We start from the raw sequence: 25,358 nt of genomic DNA, 5'->3' as shown, positions 1-25,358 counted from the left end.
GCCGACGGACATGCGCAGTGGCACTAAGGAGACTAAAACGATCCATATACTGCATGAAAACGGGTCAAGATCGGGATCCATGGTAAAATTAAAATCGCCAGATTGATGTTAATAAAAATAAAAACATGCAGGCGACCAATTGGTGACCGAACCATGAAAGGCCGGAACGCAAGAGAAAAGTATATAAAACAAAATCAAAATGTGTAAACATTTATGCTGCCTATCTTCGCCCATCATGGGCGGAAAGAGATTAAATGTTCACACCAGTGTCACCTGTAGCCGCCAGGTTGGACAACGCCTGGTGGTCAAACTGTAAATCACAATTTAGAAACTGCAACCGATGTCCAATAAAAAATTGTATAGAAAATTCATAATTCCACACATTAAGGTTGCGAAACGCTGAAAACTATAGAACTTAAAAGCATCTGTACAAATAATGCACAAACCGCAATAGTGGAAACATTTTGGGTACTCACGGCCATCGAAATGTAAATTAAGAAGCCGGAAATGTAGTGTAAGTGTATATGGGGGTCACACTCTTGATAATATAAGTGACATCCAGTGGGCACATTATGAATGGCAAGGCTCACATTATTCTAGTAAGCCACATTAAAATTATTTGTTGAAATAAATAAAATAAAATAAAGACCCTTATGTTTAACCACCTCAATACAGGGCACTTACACCCCCTTCCTGCCCAAGCCATTTTTCAGTTTTCAGCGCTGTCGCACTTTGAATGACAATTGCGCGGTCATGTTACACTGCACCTTAATTAAATTTTTATCATTTTTTTCCCCACAAATAGAGCTTTCTTTTGGTGGTATTTGATCGCCTCTGCGGTTTTTATTTATTGCGCTATAAACAAAAGAAGAGCGACAATTTTGAAAAAACACAATATTTTTTACTTTTTGCTATAATAAATATCCAATTTTTTTTTTTTTTTTTTTAACAAATTTTTTCCTCAGTTTAGGCCGATACGTATTCTTCTACATATTTTTGGTAAAAAAAAATTGCGATAAGCGTATATTGATTGGTTTGCGCAAAAGTTATAGCGTCTACAAAATAGGGGATAGATTTATAGCATTTTTATTATTTATTTATTTTTTACTAGTAATGGCGGCGATCTGCAATTTTTATTGTGACTACGATATTGCGGCGGACACATCGGACACTTTTGACACATTTTTGGGACCATTCACATTTATACAGCGATCAATGCTATAAAATTGCATTGATTACTGTGTAAATGTGACTGGCAGGGAAGGGGTTAACACTAGGGGGCGCTCGAGGGTTAATGTATGACCTAAGGAGGTGATTCTAACTGTGGGGGGAGGGGACTGACTGGGGGAGGTGACCGATCGCTGTCCCTATGTACAAGGGACACGCCATCGGTCTCCTCTCCTCTCTGACAGGACGTGGATCTGTGTTTACATGCACAGATCCACGCTCCTGCTCTGTTACCCGGCAATCACGGGTGCCCGGCGGACATCGCGGCCGCCGGGCACGCGCACCGGGTCCCGAGTGACGCAGCGGGCACGCGCGCGCGCCGCCTAGTGGCTCGGGAGGGCGAGGACGTCATATGACGTCCTCCCAGAACAACAGAAGCCTCGTCCAGCTGTCATGTGGGCGGTGGCTTAGCGGTTAAGAGGCATAACACATAAATAAATATGTGTATATACTAGTTTATTCAGTTAATTGTTTATTGAATTAATCATTATTCAATTTTTGTTTTGGTGCCATGATATGACAATTTTTGTCCACACCATTTATGGTCATACATATATGAGTATGTTATCACAATTTTAATATTGGGTTAGTGTGTGAGTGTGCATTTATTCCATACATGATATTATTGGGGTTTTTTTTCAATACAGAGATTTCCTCTTGTGAAGTCAGGTGATCATGTGACCATCACAGTGCCTCCATGTGACTCCCTAAAACCTGAGAGACACAACATGCAGAGGATTCTAGAAGTCACCAAGAAGATGACGGAGCTGCTGACAGGAGAGGTGAGGAGGATTCTGGGAATTCTGGGACATTATCCAGTAACAGACAAGGGATGTGTCTGGATGGTGACTGTATCATTGTGTGTGTCAGGTTCCTATAAGGTGTCAGGATGTCACTGTCTATTTCTCCATGGAGGAGTGGGAGTATTTAGAAGGACACAAGGATCCCTACAAGGACGTCATGATGGACAATCAGCCGCCCCTCACATCACCGGGTAAGAGGAGACTTTATTGTAAAGGAGAGAGCAGTACGGAGGGTCCACCTAGATCCCCCATCATCTGATAAACACATAGAAACAATGGGCGTGATGATGTTAGAGTGCCCAAGGCGCTGACATCATCACATTGGGGATTGGATCAGTGATCAAGCCCCTGATGACCTCATCTGTGGTGAGCTTTTTTTGTATATGATTGAAAGGGACAGCTCAGCATATTTTGGAGGAATTCTGTTATACCTCATATCTGGTTATTATGTGAGCAGCTTCCTGATTACTTATTTCATTTGAGGGTGGAATCAGATTATAGTGTTTTGATTTTATATCTGATGATGGGATTGGAGGAAAGACTTTTATATGTTGATAATAATGTGATAACATCCTCAAGCTTTGGAACTTTAAACAGAAAGTGTTAATGAGGGAGGAGCCAATAACCCAATGATGATAGTCTTCAGGATCAGTTCAGTCTTCATCTTGGTTGTTCTTCCCCATCCTCACTCTCTGACCTCTGGTGGGGCTCAGCCCCACTGTTATTCATGACTAAATCATGGACTAAATCAGGGAGTGCAGTACTTCTTGTGTTGGGAAGATGGCAATGAGTGATGGGGGGTGGGGACACTTATCCTAAAATCCCCTCATCACTGTCACTTCTAGAAAAGACAGTACTTGTTGTGTCCTCACTCTCTAACTAAGGTCCATGAATAAAGAAATGAACTGTTAGGAGATCAGAGGACCCATTTACTAGTTATCTTGGGGGGGAATTGTAAGATCCTTAGAGACAAAGCTTCCTGATGTGGGCGAAGTTCTGGTTTAGGGCAACCAATCTGCTCATGTCTAGTAATAATCTTTTTATCGCTATTTTAGTAGATGGACGGGAGATGAAGAAAACCTCAGAGGAAGATGAGGACATCACACAGTATAGTCCAGGAGAAAACCCGACTACCTCAAATGTCCATCCGGCACCACACAGTGTAGATGGACCATCCCATTCTTCTAATCCTGAGGAACCTCAGACTGTGAGAGACAGTGCCGGACCATCGTATTCCTCCTATCCCGAGGAACCTCAGACTGTGAGAACAGAGAACAGGTTTTCCTGTGCTGAGTGCGGGAAGTGTTTTCGTTTTAAATGCAGTCTAAATGTGCATAAAAGATCTCACACAGGAGAGAAGCCGTATTCCTGTTCTGAGTGCGGGAAATGTTTTTTAACGATGTCCCATCTTTCCATACATCAGAGATCTCACACAGGAGAGAAACCGTATTCCTGTCCTGAGTGCAGGAAATGTTTTTCACAGAAGTCCCATCTTTCCGCACATGAGAGATCTCACACAGGAGAGAAGCCGTATTCCTGTCCTGAGTGCGGGAAATGTTTTTCAGAGATGTCCAATCTTTCCAAACATCAGAGATCTCACACAGGAGAGAAGCCGTATTCCTGTTCTGAGTGCGAGAAATGTTTTTCAGAGAAGTCCAGTCTTTCCAAACATCAGAGATCTCACACAGGAGAGAAGCCATATTCCTGTTCTGAGTGCGGGAAATGTTTTTCAGAGAAGTTCAATCTTTCCAAACATCAGAGGTCTCACACGGGGGAGAAGTCGTATTCCTGTTCTGAGTGCGGGAAATGTTTTTCAGTGATGTCCAGTCTTTCCACACATGAGAGATCTCACACAGGAGAGAAGCCGTATTCCTGTCCTGAGTGCGGGAAATGTTTTTCCCAGAAGGTCAATCTTTACAAACATCAGAGGTCTCACACGGGGGAGAAGCCCTACTCCTGTCCTGAGTGCGGGAAATGTTTTTCACAGAAGTCCAATCTTTCCAAGCATCAGAGATCTCACACAGGAGAGAAGCCGTACTCCTGTCCTAAGTGCGGGAAATGTTTTTCACATAAGTCCAATCTTTCCCAGCATCAGAGATCTCATACAAGGGAGAAGCCGCATTCCTGTCCTGAGTGAGGGAAATGTTTTTTACAGAAGTTCGGTCTTTCCACACATCTGAGATCTCACATAGGAGAGAAACCGTACTCCTGTCCTGAGTGCGGGAAATGTTTTTCACAGAAGTCCAGTCTTTCCACACATCAGAGGTCTCACACGGGGGAGAAGCCGTATTCCTGTCCTGAGTGAGGGAAATGTTTTTTTACAGAAGTTCGGTCTTTCCACACATCTGAGATCTCACATGGGGGAGAAGCCGTACTCCTGTCCTGAGTGCGGGAAATGTTTTAAGTTCAATAATTTTTATTTAAAATTTTTTAAACATAACAGAGAAATAGGATGTTATCTGGGGCTCTTCTGTCCATGCAGTACATGCAGTGTGGGATTTGTCCGGTGCTGCTCAGAGGTATCCAGGACCAGCTTGGAGCACAAGCGGCTGGCATTGAGGTCCGTTCGTAAGTAGGAGTCGTTTGTAACTCGGGTGTTTGTAACTCGGGGACTGCCTGTATGTGCCTGTGTATTTTTCTTGTTGGTTGTGGGTATTCTTCGATGTAGCCTTTTTGGCCTATAGGTTTGAGCACATGGCTTGCTGCTGCCATGTTGGTTTGATCTAGCCATTACTACAGATGCCGGTATAGGTTCTTGGGAGACCATAATATTCCCTGTGCCTGGTGAGGCCACCTGTGTGGTCATTTGAGTCGGTAAGGAGCCTCATTACTCACTCGGGTGTGTTAAGCATTTGGGAGATTGGACCTATCCTTACCACATTTTCTGGATTAGCATCTTCACAATGTTTATGGACTATTTTTTCTTCTAATTTTTTGCACTGTTTGTGATGGGACTTTATATACATTTATTGTTTTAATATTTATGGTGATAAACAGTGCTTGGTTGTCATTTAGTGTTTTATTTAGTTGATTACAACAATTATCACCAATTTGCCCTTTTTTCTGGTGGATTAATTTCTTCTTTTGTGGCACTTATTTATGATATGATGATTTCTATATTATCACTATATTAGCACAAATTTATTTATGTAAAGAATATAATTCATTTTATGTTTTACATTTTTTGATAACTGCTTTAGTTTTCCTTTGTGGGATTATTCACATTATTATTCATTTTATTTTTTTAGCGCTGCATCGTTTCTCTACTACATGTATTGGAGTTTTTGTATCTGACTCTTTGATGCTGGCTGCTTTGTTGATTTTGAAGTTCACTTTTCTATTATTTTGATTTATATCAATTAGTTTTCTAGCGCAGCGTTAACCCCTTTGGGGTTTTTTTATACACTATTCTTCGATGCCTAATGATAGTATTTCTAGTGCCGGATTAACTCGACTGCTCACAAGGAGGTGGGTGACGACTCGGGTTCTGGAGATTTTAAGAAGTTCAGTTTTAAAAAACAAATAAAAATAATAAATGCACATTTTTTTTTGCAGGTAAAGAGATGTACATTTATTATTTTTTTCTTATGGAGCCTGCAGAGCATTGCACCCCACGATCAGCAGATTGTGCGGGTGCAATATCGGGCTCCTGCAGACTCTCTCAGTACAGCTGTCTGCCCCGTAGCTTCATACCCCCTGTACCCCTCCATACCTCCCGTACCCCCCTTCATACCTCCCGTACCCCCACCAAATCTCCCATACTTCCGTCCATACCTCCCGTACCCCCGTCCATACCTCCCGTACCCCCCATATCTCCCATACCCTCCGTACCCCCCATACCTCCTATACACCCCCCATATCTCCTTTTCCCCCCATATCTCCCATACCCCCCATCCTCCCATACCCCCCATACCTCCTGTACTCCCTTCATATCTCCCGTACCCCCACCAAATCTCCCGTACTTCCGTCCATACCTCCTGTACCCCCAACCATACCTCCCGTACACCCCCATATCTCCCATACCCTCCGTACCCCCCATACCTCCCATACCCCAGTCCATACCTCCCATACCCCCGTCCGTACCCCCACCAAATCTCCCGTACCCCCCCCATACCTCCCGTACTTCCCCAATACTTCCCGTACCCCCCTCCATACCTTTCTCCATACCTCCCATACCTCCTGTACCTCCCATACCCCTACCAAATCTCTCATACCCCCCCATATCTCCCGTACCCCCTCATACCTCCCATACCTCCTGTACCCCCTCCATATCTCCCGTACCCCCCATATCTCCCGTACCCCCCATACCTCCTGTACCCCCACCAAATCTCCCGTACCCCACTCCATACGTCCCGTACCCCCACCTAATCTCCCATACCCACCCATCCTCCCGTCCCCCCTCATGTAGCAGAATACATTTTAGCCAAAATATGAAAAAATTAGATTTTTTTAAATTCTCTATTGGATATATTTTATAGGAGAAAGTAAAAATAGATTTTTTTTACATTTCCGGTCTTATTTTGTTTATAGCACAAAAAGTACCCCCCCCAGTGGTGATCAAATACCACCAAAAGAAAGTTCTATTTGTGTGAAAAAAAATTATATAAATGTAATTTGTGTATCGTGTCGTATGACCGGAAGTTGAGGAAGCGCAGTGCTGAATAGCAAAAAAATGGCCTGGTCATGAAGGGGGGTAAAACCTTCCGGAGATGAAGCAGATAAACTCATCACAGCACAGCAGCCAATCCAATGGCTCCTCGGTAACTATCCTGCCTGTCTCTATGGCTTCCTCTATACAATACAATTCTGATGTGAATATACATTGCACGACTTTTGTAGAATGTTACAATTTTGTTTTATAATAAAAAAAAAAATCACTGTTTGTCTTTTTACATTTTTTAATAATACAAAAATGACACTATATGGCCAGGAGGATGTCAACACCCGACCATCACACCTATGTGGACATCCCATTCTAATACCATTAATATGGAGAACTTCCTCTACTGTTCTAGGAAGGGGAAATTTGTACTGATGTTGGATGAGAAGACCTGGCTCGAAATCTGTGTTCCAACGCTGTTCAGTAGGATTGAGGGCTCTGTGTAGGACGCCTGAGTTCCTCCACACCAAACTGGTCATACCGCACAATGCTCACTGACTGGCTGTCCTCACCGCACAATCCTCACTGACTGGCTGTCCTCACCGCACAATGCTCACTGACTGGCTGTCCTCACCGCACAATGCTCACTGACTGGCTGTCCTCACCTCACAATGCTCACTGACTGGCTGTCCTCACCGCACAATGCTCACTGACTGGCTGTCCTCACCTCACAATGCTCACTGACTGGCTGTCCTCACCTCACAATGCTCACTGACTGGCTGTCCTCACCGCACAATGCTCACTGACTCCTCACCGCACACTGCTCACTGACTGGCTGTCCTCACCGCACAATGCTCACTGACTGGCTGTCCTCACCGCACAATGCTCACTGACTGGCTGTCCTCACCGCACAGTGCTCACTGACTGGCTGTCCTCACCGCACAATGCTCACTGACTGGCTGTCCTCACCGCACAGTGCTCACTGACTGGCTGTCCTCACCGCACAATGCTCACTGACTGGCTGTCCTCACCTCACAATGCTCACTGACTGGCTGTCCTCACCTCACAGTGCTCACTGACTGGCTGTCCTCACCGCACAATGCTCACTGACTGGCTGGCTGTCCTCACCGCACACTGCTCACTGACTGGCTGTCCTCACCGCACACTGCTCACTGACTGGCTGTCCTCACCGCACACTGCTCACTGACTGGCTGTCCTCACCGCACACTGTAGAAGAAAATTTTACAGCGCACACATGCAAAAAAACATTCACCTCCAGCAAGGCTAGTTTAAAAACACCTAAACATTCTCAAAAATACATTATCAAAAATATGGGGATTTGGTCACACCATATTGCTATATGGTGCTAAGCCCACTTACTGCGACAAAGTACCCCATGATTAGTGGGTCCTACACTATCCATAGATTTGGGAGATCCTGCTTCTCTGAACCATGAGAGCTACACTCTTCTAAATGGGAGAATCTTGAGGTCTCCACCTATGACACAAGTGGACACTAATGAGAGGTACTTAATGAGGGAGTGGGGTGCTCCTATCCCAAAAGGATTTGGTCAGAATCAATACAATACACAAACAAGATATTTGGGGGCACACCCTCTCATTAAAATCCAGGAAGTTGTATATTGCCGCTCCTGGGGCACCGTGCAGAGACAGGTTCTGAGGATATTGAACCCAATCCATGTAATCATTTAAGGGGTTTAACTAAAATATTATATGAGCAGTTGAGGAGTTTTAGCCATTTTATCTCCCGTGCGGGCCCCGGACCGACATAGAAAAAGGAGGGGGTTTGGGACTTTGATTGAGGCAGGGACCAAGGGTGTCTCTAGCCTCCATCCCAGTTTATTGGCAAGAAAAGAGAACAGGGTGGGACTTTGAATGAAACATGCAGTCACTAGTAGGGGGTCAAACACGGCATATTTAATGTAAATCATGAAAAAACTCATACAGCAATAAATAATAAAACAGTAAAATTCATCTATGTACATATGGGAACATGAATTACATGACAGTGTGTAGAGACTTGAACTACATCAACTGAGAAACTTCCTATTTGCTTGAAATCACTAATAGCATTACAAATATCCATATGAATAAAAATGAAATACATGGGGGGCGTGGCCAAGATGGCGCTGTGAGCGGCAGCTTTTCTAGAGAGCTCCGCTCATCCGATTGCTAAATCCGGATCCATCGACCCTAATTGTCCTCGAATTTCACCCCAGCTGATTGGGGGGCACCCTGGGACTCCCTATCAAGTGAGGAGCGAGGAGGATTTTTGTTCCCGGGCCGCGATCGGCGCCGCCGTACGCTCCCGCCCTGGGTTGGCTGAGTGGGCGGATACCTATGGCCTGACGGATGTCTGGTGGTGGTGTCACCCCCAGACCAGGGCATACACATGCCACTCGGCCTCTCACAGAACGTTTTCCCGCATAGACTTGGTCTTCGCAGGGAGCCCGGTCCTCCCATGGGTCACGGACATACAAATACTCCCTAGGGGAATCTCCGACCACGCACCCTTGTTGTTGTCCTTGGACCTTTCCCTGGGCACAGTAGAAAGGATATGGAGGCTCTCCAGATTTTGGATTTCAGACACTGCAGTAGATTCCCAATTTAGAACGGAACTGCTTGACTTCTGGGCCGTAAATGTGGGCTCAGCTGACCCCACAGTTGTGTGGGATGCCTTCAAGGCCACAACGAGGGGACATTACCAGACCATCATTGCCAGAGTCCATCTGGAGCGTAGGGCGGACTTGGTTAAGGCTTAGAGGGAGGCGAGTAGTGCAGAGGCTCTTTTTGTTAGTACTCGAGACCCTGTGCACTATTCGCATATACAACTTATGACGAAGGAGGTGGTTCGTCTCCGTACCTCTCTCACCCAGAAGAAAATGTTGGCTCAATCCCAACGGATTTTTGAGCAGGGAGAGAGGTCAGGCCATTTGTTGGCCTGGCTTTCCAGGGAACAGGCGGGAGGGATGAGCATTTCACATATTAGGGACTCCTCGGGACAGCTGATTCACACACCGGAAGGGATCAATGGCTGCTTTGCGCAATTCTATCAATCTCTCTACAGGTCCAGGGTAGACTACAGAAGGGAGGATCTTGTGGCATACCTAGATGACATTTATATGAAGACAGGGAAAACACCGGGACCTGACGGCATCCCTGTGGAGTTTTATAAACAATATGCTACAGAACTAGTTGATAGACTTCAGGGCCTTTTCTCAGCATTGACGCGTCTCGAGAAACTCCCGGACACAATGAGCGAAGCGATCATAGTGGTGATCCCTAAACAGGGAAAGACCCCACGTTATGCTCCTGGTATCGCCCTATATCCCTTTTGAACGTGGATGCAAAGGTACTGGCAAAGGTATTGGCCAATAGGCTTAACTTGGTCATTACTGCCCTCATCCACAGGGATCAAACGGGCTTCATGCCCGGGAAGGGAACTGACATTAACATCAGACGCCTTCACACTCACATTGACAGGGCAGACGAGGTGACTAAAGGAACGGTGGCCTCACTCGACGCGGAGAAGGCGTTTGACTCCGTCGAGTGGGGCTACCTATGGGAAGTGCTGTTAGGATTCGGGTTTGGCCCAGGTTTCACGGGATGGCTCCGCATGTTATACCATGGCCCCTCAGCTAGAATACGTACCAATGGATGCCTATCGGGAAAGTTCCAACTATTTTGAGGCACGCGACAGGGATGCCCCCTCTCCCTGGGCCTATTCGCCCTGGCGATGGAGCCCCTTGCTGTTTCGCTGAGGGCTGACCCTGGGGTAAGGGGACTTCGAGTTGGTCCAATTGAGGAGAAGATATCGCTGTACGCGGACGATGCTCTGCTCTATTTAGCGGATGCCTCGTCCTCTTTGCAGACCGCACTGGATCAGATTAACCGATTCAGTGGATACCCGGGGATTCGCATTAATTGGGACAAGTCAGTTCTCTTCCCGCTCCATCCCTCGACCCCTAGGGTACCACACCCGCAGCTTAAATGGGTGGATGACTTCAGATACTTGGGGATTAAAATTAGCGCTAAAGTCCAGGACTACATGGACAATAATTTGCGACCACTCACGACGCAGCTTATGGCTAGGTGTGCTGCTTGGCGTTCCCTTCCACTGACCCCTGTTGGCAGAGTCAATTTACTAAAAATGATTTTTCTTTCCAAGTATCTCTACTTCTTCCGTAACACATCCTTTCACATCCCTAGGACTTTCTTCCGAAGGCTGGAGAGTCTGCTGATACAATTTGTCTGGACTGGGAGGACACCCAGGGTGGCCAAGGAGATCTTATACCTCCCGCTTTCGGGGGGGGGGGGGTCTGGCGCTGCCGAATTTTCAAATCTACTATTGGGCAGCTGTTCTGGTCACGATTCGGTGGTGGTTCTCCCAGCCCACACAGAATCCGGCGGTCACTCTTGAGGTGGCCATTCTGGGCTCCTTTGCTGCTCTGAGCAATCACTCGTTTTGTGGACTCAGGGCCAATTTGTCCATGACAACTCTGATGCGAACCACCGTGAGGGTCTGGCAGGAGGCTAGGAAAATATATCGGAAGCCCAATCACATTTCACCTCACATGCCCCTATGGGGTAACCCTATGCTCCCCCACTTTTACAGTATACCGGACCCATCTCTCTGGACGAAAAAGGGAATCCTTACATTAAAACATGTTGTTAAAGATGGTAGGCTTATGACTTTCCAAGTCCTGAGGCAATCCTTCGGTATTCCGTCCTCCTTCCAATTCAGGTACTGGCAGCTGAAACACGCCTTTGAAGCTCAGTTCCTAGCCCCCCTCATTCTGGAGCCAGACTCCATTGAACGGCTCTTGACTTCCAGTGTGATGGGGAAGCCTCTCTCAACACTTTATCTATATCTTACAGTTGAGTATGATGCCAAATTAACTAAAACCTGGGAAAAGTGGAGGGTTGATATTCCATCTTTGGACGAGGAGGAATGGAAGGAGTGTTTAATCTCCTACATTCCCTCCATGATCGCTGCAAAGGACAGGTTCATACAATTTAAGTTCTTACACAGGGCATATTTCACCCCACAGAGATCCCAACTGTCAGAGATGCAGGCAGGAGGTGGGCACGTTCTGGCACATGGTCTGGTCTTGTCCCAAATCCGACCCTTTTGGTCAGCAGTTGCCTCCACACTGAGCAAAGTCATAGGCTCAAACTTACCGGTGGACCCCCAAATACTACTGCTCAGTCATCTGGAAGATGTTGAGGAAGATAGGTATAGTAAACTGTGTCTAACCTTCACACTGTACTACGCTAGGCGAGAAATTGTGCTGAGATGGAAATTGGTAGAGCCTCCTACCCTGGCCTCGTGGAGAAGGTCGGTGAATATGGTACTCCCCCTATATAGATTGACGTATGAAAGTAGGCAATGCCCGGGGAAGTTCGACAAAATCTGGTCCTCTTGGATGGACGCCTCCGGGGACCCTGAACCCCCTACCCCATAATTAGGATGTGAAGCACAGTAGAAGACATCCTACATTTCAGGTCTATTCTCCTTATGCCCGTTCCCCTTCACCCCCTTCCTTCCCATCCCTTCCCCCCCTCCTCCCCCCCTTCTTCTCCCCCCGTCCCCCTCACCAGGCTTGATTGAATATTGGTTATTTACTTTACATTATCTAATAGTTTATCAGGATGTAATGCCATAGGAGTATTGTTAAGCAAAACTTCTGACATCTACACAACTGGAATAGCTGATAAATAGTGGCTATCGGCTGAAGATAGATCTTACTATCATTATTATCACCACAATGACTGTACTAATTTTTTTTGTATTGTAATGCTGATTTGTTTAATAAAAATTTTCTGTTAAATAAAAAACATTAAATACATGATCGGTTGAGCATTGCATATAGTAAGGCTCTACGCGTTTCGTGGAGTATTTTTATCCACTCTTCAGGAGCAGCAATGATTTGTTATCTGAAAAGAAACATAAAAGTATCTACGTCACAACCTTAAGGGGGAAGAGGCACCATGAAAAAAATCTTGTTGAAAAGTGTAATCTCCTCTAAAGGGTACTCACAACCACCATGTGGACATACAACCTTGAAAACTGGAAGACTCCCCTAAGGGCATCTTGTCCAGGAGCTGTGGCAACGTGTGGTACAAGCAGGTCCCCCACATGGCCCCACAAATTGAGAACAGCTGTCCATACACCGAAGGCTCATGAAGAACATTGGTAGGTGGAGGCTAAGCACAAATCGAATGTCTTCTAGAAAAATGTAAAATTTATCGAATTAGCGATTTCCGTACTGGAATGAGTACAGGGTAATGCAATATTATCCATCCAAATGCCTATATTACCTGAAGTTGGACTGAAAGCCATTGTAATGTGCATTCGATGAGTACTGACCCAGCAATGAAAAAGAGCCATCAATGTGGACAACCAGCCCCTAGTGAGGCCTATAAGGGCCCGCACGTCCAAACGCCACCCAACGCCACATAGGCGTGCTGAGAGAGGAAGTGGTGCCATTGCCAGAACGACAACGTCATTCGGCGTAGGCGTCATGAACACCTCCCACGGCCGCAGATGGAAAAAACATCACCAGCGTAATGACGCTCAAAAGGACGTCACACGCATGGTGTGTGGTACGTGGCGTCGATGCGCAGCATGAAGGTATCCACCCGCTCCAATGGGGAGCGGGGAGATCACATGGTGCGCATCGCAGCTCCTGGACATAGAAGTGAGCCAATTGGCTCATAGATCCAGATCAAGGAGCAAAGCCACTGCGAAATGTGTGGACAAAAAAAGGGTGATGTAAAAAAAGAGAAGCAAAAAATGGGCCTAAGGATGTCTAAATTCCTGAAAGGGATATAAGGTGGACCTGCCAAGGCAGGAAAGACAAAGAAAAAATAACTGATTGAATAACTGGCATAATATACCAGCTGCAACTTAAAAAATAGATGGCCACCAAATACTGCTCTGAACCACACAATATGAGGACTGCATGTCTCCATCCCTAATTGGCAGGAAAAAGGAGGGGGTTTGGGACTTTGAATGAGGCAGGGATCAAGGGTGTCTCTAGCCTCCATCCCGGTTTATTGGAAAGAAAAGAGAACAGGGTGGGACTTTGAATGAAACATGCAGTCACCAGTAGGGGGTCATACACGGCATATTTAATGTAAATCATGAAAAAACTCATACAGCAATAAATAATAAAACAGTAAAATTCATCTATGTACATATAGGAACATGAATTACATGACAGTGTAGAGACTTAAACTACATCAACTGAGAAACTTCCTATTTGCTTGAAATCACTAATAGCATTACAAATATCCATATGAATAAAAATGAAATACATGATCGTTTGAGCATTGAATATACTAAGGCTCTACGCATTTCGTGGAGTATTTTTATCCACTCTTCAGGAGTAGGGATGAGCTTCGAGTTTGAGTCGAACTCACGCTCGACTCGAACATCGCATGTTCGATGAATTGCGAACGATATGGGCCATTCGCGCACGGCCCATAATTCACGGTGGCATCGCAGTGCATTGCAGGCTGATGATTGGCCAAGCATGCACTATGACCCGCATGCTTGGCCAATCACAGCGCCGTCTGTACAGAGAGCCGTAATTGGCTATATATATATACACTGTATTCAGTTTAGCTAGATTCGTTCCTGTTTTTCTCTTCCTACTGACAGGCAGGCAGGTGTTTTTACAGTATTTACAGCTACCTGAAGAAAATTGGTGGTGTTCTTCTGATCCTATTAGTACCGCAGGCAGCTGCAGTATTTACAGTTAGTGTAGTGCGTCCTCTGCACAGTGTGCACCTATAGCTACCTGAAGAAAATTGGTGGTGTTCTTCTGATCCTATTAGTACCGCAGGCAGCTGCAGTATTTACAACATATAAAAATTGGGAAAACCCGAAGAATTTCTTCAGAGAGGACAGGCCAGTGAAGTACAAAAAATCATTTATTGATTATCCAAAAACTTTTATCAAACACATAGATAATAAGACAACATTGACATCCATCTCCAACACATAATTTAAAATATTATAGCTACCTGAAGAAAATTGGTGGTGTTCTTCTGATCCTATTAGTACCGCAGGCAGCTGCAGTATTTACAACATATAAAAATTGGGAAAACCCGAAGAATTTCTTCAGAGAGGACAGGCCGGTGAAGTACAAAAAATCATTTATTGATTATCCAAAAACTTTTATCAAACACATAGATAATAAGAAAACATTGACATCCATCTCCAACACATACCGTATATACTTGAGTATAAGTCGAGGCCCTAATTTACCACAAAAAAATGTGAAAACTTATTGACCCGAGTATAAGACGAGGGTGAGAAATGCACAGCTACTGTAAGTGAAAAAGAGGGTCAACAATGCCCATTTGCAGCATCACTGTGCCCATTTGCATGCCTCACTGTGCCCATTTGCAGCCATAGGTCCCCTGAACTTCAAACTCGGTAGTTAAGGATTCCTAGATGCCCCCTAGCTGCAGCAAAAATTTGGGGTCTCTGAACCCAAAGGGTCCCGAAATGACACTGCTGCAGATGGACACAGTTGACCGAATTTGGGGCCCCATATGTCAAATTTGGTGTGCAAACCCAGTGGAACTAGCAGCATAAAATTTCCAAAGCTGGGGTTTCTAGCACTAAGTGGCCCCGAGATACAGGGCCCCAAAAAAAACAGTTCAGAAAATGTCAAGCACTTTTCTGCAGCAGAGAATGTAATTTAAAATATTATAGCTACCTGAAGAAAATTGGTGGTGTTCTTCTGATCCTATTAGTACCGCAGGCAGCTGCAGTATTTACAGTTAGTGTAGTGTGTCCTCTGCACAGTGTGCATCTAAAGCTACTTGAAGACAATTGCTGTTGTTCTGATCCTATTAATGCCACAGGCAGGCAGCTGCAGTATTTACAGTTAGTGTACTGTGTCCTCTGCACAGTGTGCACCTAAAGCTACCTGATTAAATTTGGTGGTGTTATTCTGATCCTATTAGTACCACAGGCAGGCAGCTGCAGTATTTACAGTTAGTGTACTGTGTCCTCTGCACAGTGTGCACTTAAAGCTACCTGAATAAAACTAGTGGTGTTCTTCTGATCCTATTAGTATCACAGGCAGGCAGCTGCAGTATTTATAGTTAATGTACTGCGTCCTCTGCACAGTGTGCACCTAAAGCTACCTGAAGACAATTGCTGTTGTTCTGATCCTATTAATACCACAGGCAGGCAGTTACAGTATTTACAGTTAGTGTACTGTGTCTGCACAGTGTGCACCTAAAGCTACCTGAAGAAAATCGGTGGTGTTCTGATCCTATTAGTACCACAGGCAGCTGCAGTATTTACAGTTAGTGTAGTGCGTCCTCTGCACAGTGTGCACCTATAGCTACCTGAAGAAAATTGGTGGTGTTCTTCTGATCCTATTAGTACCGCAGGCAGCTGCAGTATTTACAACATATAAAAATTGGGAAAACCCGAAGAATTTCTTCAGAGAGGACAGGCCAGTGAAGTACAAAAAATCATTTATTGATTATCCAAAAACTTTTATCAAACACATAGATAATAAGACAACATTGACATCCATCTCCAACACATAATTTAAAATATTATAGCTACCTGAAGAAAATTGGTGGTGTTCTTCTGATCCTATTAGTACCGCAGGCAGCTGCAGTATTTACAACAAATAAAAATTGGGAAAACCCGAAGAATTTCTTCAGAGAGGACAGGCCGGTGAAGTACAAAAAATCATTTATTGATTATCCAAAAACTTTTATCAAACACATAGATAATAAGAAAACATTGACATCCATCTCCAACACATACCGTATATACTCGAGTATAAGTCGTTCCGAGTATAAGTCGTTCCGAGTATAAGTCGAGGCCCTAATTTACCACAAAAAAAATTTGAAAAACTTATTGACCCGAGTATAGGACGAGGGTGAGAAATGCACAGCTACTGTAAGTGGAAAAGAGGGTCAACAATGCCCATTTTCAGCATCACTGTCCCCATTTGCATGCCTCACTGTGCCCATTTGCAGCCATAGGTCCCCTGAACTTCAAACTCGGTAGTTAAGGGTTCCTAGATGCCCCCTAGCTGCAGCAAAAATTTGGGGTCTCTGAACCCAAAGGGTTCAGAGACCCCAAAAATGACACTGCTGCAGATGGACACAGTTGACCGAATTTGGGGCCCCGTATGTCGGGGCCACTTAGTGCTAAGAACCCCAAATTTGGTGTGCAAACCCACTGGAACTAGCAGCATAAAATTTCCAAAGCTGGGGTTTCTAGCACTAAGTGGCCCAGAGATACAGGGCCCCAAAAAAAAAACGTTCAGAAAATGTCAAGCACTTTTCTGCAGCAGAGAATGTAATTTAAAATATTATAGCTACCTGAAGAAAATTAGTGGTGTTCTTCTGATCCTATTAGTACCGCAGGCAGCTGCAGTATTTACAGTTAGTGTACTGCATCCTCTGCACAGTGTGCACCTAAAGCTACCTGAAGAAAATTGGTGGTGTTCTTCTGATCCTATTAGTACCGCAGGCAGCTGCAGTATTTACAGTTAGTGTAGTGTGTCCTCTGCACAGTGTGCACCTAAAGCTACCTGAAGACAATTGCTGTTGTTCTGATCCTATTAATGCCACAGGCAGGCAGCTGCAGTATTTACAGTTAGTGTAGTGCATCCTCTGCACAGTGTGCATCTAAAGCTACCTGAAGACAATTGCTGTTGTTCTGATCCTATTAATGCCACAGGCAGGCAGCTGCAGTATTTACAGTTAGTGTACTGTGTCCTCTGCACAGTGTGCACCTAAAGCTACCTGATTAAATTTGGTGGTGTTATTCTGATCCTATTAGTACCACAGGCAGGCAGCTGCAGTATTTATAGTTAGTGTACTGCGTCCTCTGCACAGTGTGCACCTAAAGCTACCTGAAGACAATTGCTGTTGTTCTGATCCTATTAATACCACAGGCAGGCAGCTACAGTATTTACAGTTAGTGTACTGTGTCCTCTGCACAGTGTGCACTTAAAGCTACCTGAATAAAACTGGTGGTGTTCTTCTGATCCTATTAGTATCACAGGCAGGCAGCTGCAGTATTTATAGTTAATGTACTGCGTCCTCTGCACAGTGTGCACCTAAAGCTACCTGAAGACAATTGCTGTTGTTCTGATCCTATTAATACCACAGGCAGGCAGTTACAGTATTTACAGTTAGTGTACTGTGTCTGCACAGTGTGCACCTAAAGCTACCTGAAGAAAATCGGTGGTGTTCTGATCCTATTAGTACTGCAGGCAGCTGCAGTATTTACAGTTAGTATAGTGCGTCCTCTGCACAGTGTGCACCTAAAGCTACCTGAAGAAAATTGGTGGTGTTCTTCTGATCCTATTAGTACCGCAGGCAGCTGCAGTATTTACAGTTAGTGTAGTGTGTCCTCTGCACAGTGTGCACCTAAAGCTACCTGAAGACAATTGCTGTTGTTCTGATCCTATTAATACCACAGGCAGGCAGCTGCAGTATTTATAGTTAGTGTAGTGCGTCCTCTGCACAGTTTGCACCTAAAGCTACCTGAAGACAATTGCTGTTGTTCTGATCCTATTAATGCCACAGCAGGCAGCTGCAGAATTTACAGTTAGTGTACTGTGTCCTCTGCACAATGTGCACCTAAAGCTACCTGAAAAAAATTGGTGGTGTTCTTCTGATCCTATTAGTACCACAGGTGGGCAGCTGCAGTATTTATAGTTAGTGTACTGCATCCTCTGCACAGTGTGCACCTAAAGCTACCTGAAGACAATTCCTGTTGTTCTGATCCTATTAATACCACAGGCAGGCAGCTAAAGTATTTACAGTTAGTGTACTGTGTCCTTTGCACAGAGTGCACCTAAAGCTACCTGAAGAAAATTGGTGGTGTTCTTCTGATCCTATTAGTACCACAGGCAGCTGCAGTATTTACAGTTAGTGTAGTGTGTCCTTTGCACAGTGTGCACCTAAAGCTACCTGAAGGCAATTGCTGTTGTTCTGATCCTATTAATGCCACAGGCAGGCAGCTGCAGTATTTACAGTTAGTGTACTGTGTCCTCTGCACAGTGTGCACCTAAAGCTACCTGATTAAATTTGGTGGTGTTATTCTGATCCTATTAGTACCACAGCAGGCAGCTGCAGAATTTACAGTTAGTGTACTGTGTCCTCTGCACAATGTGCACCTAAAGCTACCTGAAGAAAATTGGTGGTGTTCTTCTGATCCTATTAGTACCACAGGTGGGCAGCTACAGTATTTATAGTTAGTGTACTGCATCCTCTGCACAGTGTGCACCTAAAGCTACCTGAAGACAATTGCTGTTGTTCTGATCCTATTAATACCACAGGCAGGCAGCTACAGTATTTACAGTTAGTGTACTGTGTCCTCTGCACAGAGTGCACCTAAAGCTACCTGAAGAAAATTGGTGGTGTTCTTCTGATCCTATTAGTACCGCAGGCAGCTGCAGTATTTACAGTTAGTGTAGTGTGTCCTCTGCACAGTGTGCACCTAAAGCTACCTGAAGACAATTGCTGTTGTTCTGATCCTATTAATACCACAGGCAGGCAGTTGCAGTATTTGCAGTTAGTGTAGTGCGTCCTCTGCACAGTGTGCATCTAAAGCTACCTGAAGACAATTGCTGTTGTTCTGATCCTATTAATGCCACAGGCAGGCAGCTGCAGTATTTACAGTTAGTGTACTGTGTCCTCTGTACAGTGTGCACCTAAAGCTACCTGAATAAATTTGGTGGTGTTCTTCTGATCCTATAGGGAAGCACGCCTAAATTAAAGGAATTTGATTACAAGGTAAAAGTACCATCATCCCAATGTCAAGTACAAAGAGGGGCAGGGGGTAGGGAACGGCCGCAGTTAGCTGCTCCTGTCGGCCGGTATCTCAACCCCCCACAGGGGAAAAAAAGAGGGGACTATTGCGGTACTCGGTGTAACTAAGTACTTAGTAAGGAAGGTAAAGAGGGAGATAGCAGTTTGATAAAAATTCAATTTTAATAGAAACAATATTAAAAGGTTATTACAGTGTCACATACAGTTGCAGTTCAAAGCAGAGGCAGTATATACAACCATATGGATTACACCCAATAATGATGGTAGATACATATATAGCTTGAATTCTCGACCGGTTTCGTGGTTTTCACCGCTTCCTCAGGAGAGCCATATCTATAGTGCAACATAGAATAGAATGTAATAAATACAAACAGATCAAAAAAAGTGTATAGGAAAGTTATTATCGCAGCAAAATCAATAATAATACATTGAACAGTTACATACAAATTATATACAATAAGGATAAGCTCACCCGTTCAGGAATTCTCTGTGGGTATGTAAGGCCCCGTGTAATTCCCCCTGTGGCGAACACAGGGGATAGCAAACAGCCTCTGGTGGATAAAATTTTAAATGATTGGATTATACAAGTCACTGGACTAAAAAATCCAAAGAAAGATGAGATATAGGGGTGCCAGTGGTATAGCTCTAAAATTTCAAAACCAGTGTGCAGGAAAGAACAGGAAAAAATTGGTGGTGATAGAAAGGAAATAAATGCAGAGGGATAGGGAGGGGGAGGGAGAAAAGGAGGGAGGGAGGGGGGAGGGAAGGGGGGTGGAGGGGAGGGGGGAAAAAGAGGGGGGAGAGAGGGGGAGGGAGGAAAAAGGGGGAGATAGGAAGAAGAGAGGGACCAGTGATGGGTCAAGAGAAGAGAGGAACCCAATAATTCCATCTGTGTAGGAAACAGGTCAGAACTAAGAGAAACTGCACACAGGTGTTTAGGGCTGGCACTCACCACTAAAGCGTTAATTGGTTAAAGGGCGCATGAGCTGGGATGGATGAGGACACCATAACAAGAGGATAATATAGCAGAGAGGTCGAAAAGACCATAGGCTATTACGTTAGCAATGAAAGCCCCCCAAGGCTGGAACCATTGATATGTACGGAGAGAGGGAGAAGTCACAGCAGCAACTGAAATCAAAATTTATATTAAAATTACCATCCACAGAAATATAAGGGGTTTGTCCACAGGTAAAAAGCGATATAGAAGCAACACACTGGGGATAAGGTTTACAATCGTGTGGGGTAATGCGGATTGGCAGTGGATACAAAACAATACCAGGTTGGGGGGGTACTGGTCATCAACAGTGGGGAAACAACGTGGATATGGCAATAAGCAGGGATACATTAACACTGCAGGTGGCGTTACATAGAGAGGCCGCATTAGATAAACTTAATGCGGAACGAAGGTACAGGATAAAGGAAGAGTCTGGCTGATAACAGGGAGAACGAAGGGGGACAAGACTTACCCAGAAAGGTGATCCTCCACTAGCACAGCGTCAGGAGGCTGTAGGCTCGTATAGCGGCCATGGCCGGCCGCTATAAGAGCACCCCAACCCGGAAGTCAGGGACGGCGTGACGGGGGCGGTCCCTGACGTCACCGGGTCTGTTCGCCGGCACTGCGCAGGTGCACAATAGGTGCTACTGCGCAAGCGCGCGCTCCTGTCAAAGGGAATCGAATTCCCAGACATGGAGACACAAGCAGCCCTAAGGCTGCCAGGGCGAGCATGTGTCTGCCACAGGGAGAAGAATCGAAGCGAAACAATAACCAACAGAGTCTGATAGCGGGGAAGAGGTTATCCTTGAACAGCAATACAAATGACAACATAATAAAACATGATAAATAAGAAAAAAGAAAACATGCATTGATTCTGTATATAGGCATCAGGATGTCAACAAGCAACAGCACTAGGAGTAAACCTTAAACAGAGAAGGCTTCATACATAATGGTAAAACCCAATAGTGACAGGGGACGGGGGGGGGAGGGGGGAGGGGGGGAAGAAAGGGAAAGGAAGGGGGAGAGGGAAGGGGAGGGGGGGGAAGGGGAAGGAAGGGGGGGATAGGCTAGTAGGGGGAAACATGGCGATAACCTGGTGGTGGGAGGAGAGGGGAGGGGAGAGGGGAGGGGGAAGGAAAAGAGGGGGGGAGGGAAAAGGGGGGGAAAAAAGGGGGGGAAATTGAGAAAAGGAAGGAGGGAGGGAAAGAGGGGGGGAGGGGGGGAAAGAGGGGGGGAAAGGGGAGGAGGGGCCCGGATAAAGGGGAAAAAAGGGGAAAGGAAAGTCAGATGGGGGGAGGGGGGGGGAAGAGGGGGGGGGAAGAGGGGGAGGGGCCCGGATAAAGGGGAAAAAAGGGGAAAGGAAAGTCAGATGGGGCAAGGGAAAGGGGAAGGAAGGGGAATGGGAAGGGGAAGAGGGGGGGGAGGAGAATATGGGACAAGGCCTCATAAGAAGGCCCTATAGGACACTGACTCGTTTAGGCCGGGGGGGATGGTGGCATTGAGTCGCTCGATCCAAAGGGATTCCCTTTGGAGTATCGAGCGATCACAATCGCCACCCCTAGGACTAGGTTGAACCACCTCCAGCACCAGAAATCTGGCCACGGAGTTATCGAATCTATGATGCAGGCCAATGTGTCGGCCGATAGTGGTCAGTTTGCCGTTTTCTGAGTCATAGAGGTGGTCACCGATTCTCTGTCTAAATTCCCGAATTGTTTTGCCCACATAAAAGGCTTTACATACACAGTTCATGAGATAAATCACCCCTTTTGTACCACAGTTGGCAAAGGTCCGTGGGACCAGGATCTCCCCATTGGGTAGAACCACAGTTCTACTTTCGTGGACCCAAGAGCACCGGGGGCACTCCCCGCATTGAAATGTGCCGTTGGGACCACTCCTCAAGGGTTTGGTGGGATTATAATGGCTGGCAGTTAATTGATCACGTAGTGACCGCGCTCTGCGGAAGACCACTTCCGGTGTGTGTCGAATATATTTGGTCAGTGTGTGATGTTCAGCCAAGAGGTGCCAATGTTTGGTTAGAATATTACGAAATAAGTTGTGGTGTGCAGAATAGGTCGTGATGAATCTTACGGTTTCTGTGGGGGGGGAAGGTTCCCTGCCTTTGAAGAGTAGAGAGGTCCAGGAGCGTGACAAGGACTTGTTATATGCTTTGTGCAAATTGGTAGAGGAGTAACCTCGTCGTAAAAGGCGTTCGCGTAATGCTCTGGCCTGACGTTTGAAGTCGCTGTCATGTGTACAGTTCCTACGTAAGCGTAGGTATTGGGCATAGGGTATGCTCCGTACCAGGGAATTCGGATGTGCGCTGGTGGCGAACAACAAGGTATTCCCAGCAGTGGGTTTGCTGTAGAGGTCAGTGCCCAAAGTTCCATCCGGTTGTTTGATAATTAGTAGATCAAGGAAGGGGATTTGCTCAGTCTCGATTTTGAAGGTAAATTTAAGATTTAGGTCGTTGTTGTCAAGTTGGCGTAAAAATTGTAAAAGTTTGTCCCTAGAACCCGTCCATACCATGAATAGATCATCAATAAAACGATACCATAAAAGGATATTGTTTAGAAATTCCATATATTGATCATGAGCATGGATATGTCGCTCCCAGCCGCCTAGGTATAAGTTTGCATATGCTGGAGCACAAGACGTCCCCATTGCAACACCCTGTATTTGTAAAAACAATTGATCGTTGAAAGTAAAATAATTTTTGGTCAATATGAAATACAGTAATGTCAGTACAAACTGGTTCAAGGGCCAGGTCGTTGTGTCTTGTTCAGCTAAGAAGGATCCAGCCGTCCGTACGCCCTGCTCGTGGGGGATACTGGAGTAAAGGGCCTCAATATCAACAGCCACGAGCAGGTCGTCTGGAGGGATCTGGATTCCCTCAAGGTGTTGCAATAGGTCGGTAGTGTCTCTGATATAGGACGGGAGACTACGGACATGGGGCATTAAGAAAGCATCAACGAATTTACTCGCATTGTCTGTTAAAGAGCCTATCCCCGACACTATGGGTCTTCCCGGAGGGATATGCACATCTTTATGGGTCTTGGGTAGGGAGTAGAAGGTGGGGGTGCGGGGAAATTTGGGGACCAGGAACTCCAAGGTGTCTTTGTCAATGAGGCCTGTGAGGTAGGCCTCAGTGCAAAGAGCCCGGAGTTCCTGTGCAAAGGAAGATACGTGTGTGGAAGAAATGGGTCTATACCAATGTTTGTTGTTAAGAATAGCGAGGCACATAGATTGGTATTGGTGATTGGTCATAAGGACAATGTTACCGCCCTTGTCCGATTGTTTAATCACGACATCAGGGCATTGCTGCAAGGACCGAAGAGCTCGGATTTGACTAGGATCAAGATTTGGGGAGAAGTCAGGCCATTTTTGTTTCTTGAGGTCACTAATTGTAGCTCGGAGAAAGGCCCAAATCTCCGGACAAGTGTTAAGATCGGGAAACCTACGGGATCGTAGGCGAAAGGGCTTGGGCAAAGATGTTTGTTTAAGGGTAACCGGAGGACCAGACATATTGGGTGCAGGGAGAGCAGATGAAACTGTCCCTGTTACAAGTTCATTTGAAGGGATATCGTCAGGACCCCCGCAATCTTGTAAGGATGCGGGGTCTCCAGTATCACCTTCATCGAACAGGAGCATCAGGTCGCGGAGCGCCCTAAACTCCTCCATAGAGAAGCCTTTGGTACGCTCCACGAGCTCACGCTCCAGTCCTAGGTTGATGCGATCCTTATCATAGATAAATCTAAAAGTTAAATTGCGTGCAAAGAGGTACATGTCCTTAATTGTTTCAGTAACCTTCAGTGCATCAAGAGGACAGAAGCCCAAACCTAACTGTAGCAACGAGATTTCCTCGCTATTGAATGTGTAGGGGGTGAGGTTTATGACATTACGGTCGGTGTGGTATGGAGGGGAAGATTCTGTTGGGACGGTGGAGGTTTTAGGACGTAAGCATCTAGGTTGCTCTGTTGTTTTTTCAGATCTAAAAAAATGGCGTCCTCATTAATTTTCGTATATTTGTTTGTCATTAAAGCCGAATTTAGGATTTTAGGAATTGTGCCGTGCAATGTGGAGTGACCAGTTGCCCCTTCTAAGGGGTTATTAATATCGTGTGGAGTTTGTGTAGGGGGTGCCTGGGTGGATCTAAGGCCTTTTGGGCCTTTCTTATCTTTTTTAGAGTTCGTTGGTGGGGTGTTACCCCCAAAGCGAAGTCTCTTACGTGAGGAATTAAGTGCAGATGAAGTGTTGGGTTGAGTGGTACTTAAGGAAGATAAAGTGGAGGATAACGATGAATCTGATTCAATATCAGTGGTGAAATTTCTATTATTGGTACGAGGAGGGCCTCGTCTACCCCGGCTTCTTCCGGGCCAGTGGTAGGCCAGGCCCTCAGTGAAGGCAGCTTTATCCTTCCCAAATTTAATCTGTTTCTTGATAATAATGTCCTTATTCATAATTTCCAAACGTTCTCTAAGTTCTTTCCACTTGGTTTTGAAAACCGTATTGTCAGTCAAATGAGAGTATTCGGTATTGAGTCGCTCGATGTCATTGTCAAGGAGAGTCATATCAAGGGTATATTGGGTAATAAGTAGTCCGATTAATTCAAGGCTATTTTTAGTTAGGATATCTTCCCAGGTTTTCTTAAAGTCCGCTGAGGGATCTTTAAGGGTAGGGAAAATCTGGCCCCTTAAACCCAAAGGGCAGACTTTTTCACTAACATACAGTTTAAAATATTCAATGTGCCAGTGTAAATGTGACTTACGTTTAAGGAGTTTGGACATTCGCGCAAAAAACGTTAAAATGTCATCATCAGTTTTGTGTTCGTTCAAGCATGCGGTTTTGAGGTTGGACATAAAGCCCATCCAAACTGTGCCTAAAAC

At 45.4% G+C, this 25,358-nt stretch overlaps 1 protein-coding gene and 1 pseudogene across 3 annotated transcripts in view; one reads left to right on the top strand and one right to left on the bottom strand.

The window, feature by feature from the left end:
- Positions 1-25,358, bottom strand: part of LOC141105568 (RRP12-like protein) — a 305,552-nt gene that overhangs the window by 203,552 nt on the left and 76,642 nt on the right. The gene's annotated exons all lie outside the window — the stretch shown is intronic.
- Positions 2,382-4,606, top strand: LOC141104500 (uncharacterized; annotated as a pseudogene).

This window comes from Aquarana catesbeiana, linkage group LG08 (assembly GCF_042186555.1).
Source record: "Aquarana catesbeiana isolate 2022-GZ linkage group LG08, ASM4218655v1, whole genome shotgun sequence".
In the NCBI taxonomy this organism is placed as follows: Eukaryota; Metazoa; Chordata; class Amphibia; order Anura; family Ranidae; genus Aquarana; species Aquarana catesbeiana.
This window is presented reverse-complemented; position numbering and strand designations above follow the sequence as displayed.